The 5,277-nt window shown below is 41.9% G+C and overlaps 1 non-coding gene across 1 annotated transcript; it reads right to left on the minus strand.

Moving 5' to 3' along the window:
• Positions 1-4,504: 4,504 nt before the first annotated feature.
• Positions 4,505-4,576, minus strand: TRNAH-GUG. Its single transcript has one exon. It is a non-coding gene; the product is annotated as a tRNA-His (tRNA).
• Positions 4,577-5,277: the final 701 nt, after the last annotated feature.

The following is a 5,277-nucleotide window of genomic DNA, read 5'->3' on the forward strand; positions in this document are numbered from 1 at the left end:
CCTCACTCCTGAAATTCCAGCACTTTGGGAGGTGGAGGTGAGAGGATTACCTGAGGCCAGGGGTTCGAGACCAGCCTGGGCAACTTGGCAACACCTCGTTTCTACAATAAATAAATAAATATTAGTCAACCATGGTGGTGCACATCGGTAGTTCCAGCTACTTGGAAGGCTGAGGCGGAAGGCTCGCCTGAGACCAGCAGGTTGAGGTTGTAGTGGCCGTGAGTGTGCCACTGCACTCCAGCCTGGGCATAAAAGAGCTTTCCTGACTTTTCAATAAGCAGATGATTTTATAATTTGATAAACAAATCCAGAGACTGACAATGTCACCGACTGGTAAAACAAAAACAAAAACAAAACTATCAAAGCCACGTGCTCAAAATCAGGATTCTGTTAGTTCTCTAATGTTTCATCATCAATGTTAAAAAATTGCTAGGGCCTCTAATTTGAGAATGATTTACCTTTTCCCTGAGATTATGTATAATGGACATTTTGGAGAGACAATTTTTTTGAAAGACGATTTCACAGTTTCTCTGATTTTTCATTAGCGAGTACTGACTTTGCTTTAAAATACAGGCAATACATGGAGATACTGGTAGAACCTGTTGAGATATTTCTCAATGCTTCCCCAAGAGTTAAAAACAGGTATTGTCTCAATGTTAATGTAATTAAAATTAATTTCCTCTGATAATGTGGTCTGTAATGGTTCTGAAAACTAACTCAATATAGAGTCGGTTTTAGAGTAAAAACACAGCACATTTTAATGATAGCAACAAGGAAATGAAATGCCAACAAACTGTGTTGATGAAAAAACAGCTGTTGGTTAATATGACCCTCAGTCATGGTAACCATGTGAAGAGGGAGTGAACCAGGGTTGCAAATTTGGTTTTGGATCTGGTCACTCAGTAGATCCTGACTTGTGCTGCCTCTGGGTTGGAGTCCACTCTATCATAATTATTATTTTTTTGAACTTCTGAAATTCACCGTGAGAAGCCTTTTTCCTGGGGGAAAACTCCCCCTAGAGTGTCTGTCCATGGAGACTGGATGGTGGGTGAAGGGACTAGGCAGCCTTAAAATAATAAGAATAGATATTATTTGTTGTGTCCCTCCTAGATGCCAGTGTTGCATTTCTACTGTGTGCTCCTGCGCTAAGTGACATTTGTTCGTTTGTATTTTATTCTTTCAATTCCCTCCGTAATATACCTCTCCCTCTTTTTTTTTTTTTTTTGCTGTGAGAGCTTAAAGTGCCCAAATTCAGGTTGCTTTTTGTTGGCAAAGTCAGGAAGATTTTATACTTTTTCCTGGCTAACTTGGGAGAGTAATCATCCAGGGGAAGAAGGTTCATTTTGGCAGAGACAGAGGAGGGAAAACAGGAAGGACTCCCTTAGTCCAAGCAGTTGCTACTCTGTCCCTATGCTCAAAGTTGAGTCCAGATTAATTATCATACCCTGATCCCCTTCCCTTATGGCTGTGCATTTTTCACAAGGCAGTGAAGATGCTACTAGTTTGGGAACTAAACTCCTGGACTGGTGGAAACAGACAGCCACCAAAAGGTAGTGCGATGGGAAAAGTTGCTGAAGGAGATAACTAAGGTGGATCTATGGCTGCAAATTGCCCCACTCTGGACTGGCCTTGATACAGAGACCCGCTAATGTCCGTCCATATTGCCACAGCCTCTAGACAAGGGCATGGCATGGGTTCAAATGCTCCTGTACATTCCTGAACAACATTCCTGAGAGTCCCCATATCTCCTTTGCATTCCCAGTAAGTAGCTTCAAGGGATCCTTGGCTTCCCTGTAGACTTCGCCCAATCAATTGAAAGATGCAAATCTCCCATTTATTCCCTTTTTCTGAGTAGTCATAAGTTTGAATAATGTAGTTTCAACGTAATCGTAAGCCTTGTGATTTGTATAATTTTTGAAGCAACGTAATCCTAAGTTTTGCAATTTGTGTAACTTTTGCATAATGCATGATGTCTTAGGCCTTGTAAACTTCCTTTACTCTATGGCAAACTTGATTAACGCTTCTGCTGGGCCTTACTGATAAAAGCTATGAGATACTTCTGATACCTGGCACCAGGAAGTCTGGACCGAAAAATGTCACTATCGATAAATATGGCTGAAACTGTTTATACCATGCTCTGCTGGTCACATGGTTAATGTATAGGTACTAGCAACTCTGGACTTACAAAAGTGAACTGCAAAAGCCTGGAGGGTGAGCAGAACCATTTTAGAAAGACCTCAAGTCCGGTTCTGCTCCATGAATTCGAACTCAGGAACAAACTTCTCTCTACCAGTTCCCTGCCCCTTGAGTTATTGGTATCAAGGGAGGGTAGTCGATCATTACTCAGACCTTATCAGTCTCAAGACAAAGGGAAGGGTCTCTTGCTTGTGCTATATGACTCTATTTCCATGTACACAGCTGATTGGTCCAGTGATGAACATCTGACCAAAGCTAAGCCAGTAAGATCCTTCCTCAGAATTTTTTTGAACAGTAACTAAGGGGAGCTCCTGCTGAAGGCAATTCTTAAGATATAAATAGCTGAACTTGCTGCTAGCTGCTGTGTTTCCTACCATGTAAAAGTTATTTTGAAAGAATAAAGGAAATATTCAGAAAGAAGTATGGGTTGAGATGAAAAGAGTCTGTTCTGGTCATCTTTTTTTTTTTTTGAGTCGGAGTCTCACTCTGTCACCCAGGCTGGAGTAGTGGCATGCTCACAGCCACTGCAACCTCGACCTTCAGGGTTCAGGTGATCCTTCTGCCTCAGCTTTCCAAGTAGCTGGAACCACAATCATGTGCCACCACACCCAGCCAATTTTTTCCACTTATTGTAGAGACAAGGTCTCACCAATTTGCCCAGGCTCGTCTCGAACCCCTGGACTCAGGCAATTCTCTCGCCTTGGCCTCCCAAAGTATTGGGATTACTGGCGTGAGCCACTGCGCCCAGTTGTTCTGGTCATCTTTAATAACCTTGTCTCAACTATTTCTTAAGTCGTTCCTGGGTATATGACTCTCTCTAAATCAGTACATGTTGTTTCTTTCCCTTGTAACCACTGAATTCTGACTGACACGATCTCCTTCTTCAATAAGAGTTTCATTACACTATCAGTCTCTTAAGTCACCATGGGTGGGCTTGCTTCTTCTGTTTGAACAAAGGCATAATCGCAATTCAGCCGTCTTCCTGAAGCATCATTAGGACCTTGCATACGAGAGACAGGGCCCAGGGTAGGCCCTTTGGAGAAGGGGAGGCAGAATTTGTGGGCATATGGTGGGAGGGGTGAGGGTTATGAAATTAGCCGAATATGGGAAGGAGAGACCGCAGAGTGGAAACCGGTTTTAAAGTGAGTTTTTAAAGAGACAATAAGTGCATTTCGCCTACTTCATAATACTCCGAGGCCAATCTTTTGGGATCCACAGTCAGAGACTGAAATTTTTTGGAAAGGGAGAAGTAATATTTATTGCAGCTTTTCTAGAATATTATTTCTAAGAATTCACTGAGTCTGAAAGAACTTGACAGATTCTGTTCCTACTCTCTGCACATATTTTTGTTTGAAAACTTTTTTAGTATTACAGAAATAGCAAATATGAATTTTTGCTAAGCTGTCCGCGAGGCAGGGGTTAGAGGCATTAAAAAGTGCCTTCTAGTGATCCCTCATTTAAAACATTGCGGGCTATAACTTTAGAGCAGTAAAACCTCATTAGAACATACTTATAGTTGACATTTTCAGGCTGTATTGTTCCTGTTTTTAAGTCCTGGAGAAAGGCCCATTAAAGCCATGTTACTCACATTAATTCAACATTTAGCCACTTATAATACAAACCCCAGTCTTTTGGAAAATGCCATTAAAATTTTCTTGCCATATATGGACATTATTTATTGTTTGAGCCCCATTGTCTACTTATAATATGCCCTTTATCAGACCCAAATGCCCACTTCAGAGATTTTCGTTCCGAGCAACAACTGGCTTCTTATATTGTCCAATGACGCAGGAAAGTTAAATTACAGCCAGTTCATATCATAGAAACAAAATGTTTCCTGCAATTACTGATAAGGGACAGTTCATTTTCTCTCTGTCATCCTGAAAAAACCTCCTAACAACAATTCATGCCTGGTTAAACAGGATTTCCACATCTACTGCTGACATCTTTCCAAATAATTCAGGGTTGTTATTACTGTATAGCCCTGGCAAGCCTCAAAAGCAAGCAGACTTGACGAGTCTGCTCAAAGCAGAGCTTAAGTAGTTGTAATTAATAATAATTACATGCCCACTACACTCCAGTTTTATCATATTATCCGTCAATGCAAATAAAAAAACCCACCCACAACACACACTTGAACAGGATGAGTGCATTAATAAAGCATATGTCATTCCTCTCCAGTTTAAAGTGTGCGCAGTGGTTTCCGTTTTATTGACGTTCATGGTCGTGTATCTGGCTGCAAAATGCTGTTTACATGCAGTCCAGTGTGGGACAGGTCTTGTCCTAGTCCAAAAGCCTCCTCCCCTCCTGCCGTGACTCGGATTCGAACCGAGGTTGCTGCGGCCACAACGCAGAGTACTAACCACTATACGATCACGGCAAGCTGCAGAAGTGCTGAGCGCTGAGCTTTCTTTAAGAGCCATGGCAATATTAGAATTTGTGGAAACACTGCCATCTATTGCCTAACTATGCACATTTTCTTAATCCTGGGAAAGATAAGAATGACTCCGGTCCCTTCTGAGCATTCAGAGGAACAATAACAGAGTGCCTGAACACAAAAACAACTCATCTTCTGAGTTGACTGGGAAAATTGTCATAGGAGAGGATTCACCAGATTCGTTGTCCAGGAAATGGTAATCAAGGTTGCAAGAATGAGGTATCGGTTTGTTGACTCATGCTTTCCAAGCTTAATCAATAATGATTATAGATTTCCCACCCCAACCACCACCACCGGTTACGTGGCAACAAATGGCATGTGAATCCGAGTCTCTCTTGTGGTTTTTATTTCCATGGACTTAGGTGGCACAACCATAAGAAACAGAGCAAGAACAAAACGGCCTGAGGACTGCGGAGACTAGAAAAGCTTTATTTTTCTTATTAGAGGAAACCAAAGTGATTAAGTCCTGACTGAGGAAAGGCCTGCTTTCAAAGCCATTGATCCCTAAAGCTAGTCTTCTCCCCCCAGAAAGTTTAGGTTTTTGGTTTTTTTTTTTGTTTTTTTTTTTTGAGTTGGGGGGTCTCACTCTGTCTTCCCAGGCTGGAGTGCAGTGGTATGCTCACGGCCACTGTAGCCTCCACCTG

Source organism: Carlito syrichta, unplaced genomic scaffold (genome assembly GCF_000164805.1).
Source record: "Carlito syrichta isolate Samal-C Ts95f unplaced genomic scaffold, Tarsius_syrichta-2.0.1 Scaffold154501, whole genome shotgun sequence".
NCBI lineage: Eukaryota > Metazoa > Chordata > Mammalia > Primates > Tarsiidae > Carlito > Carlito syrichta.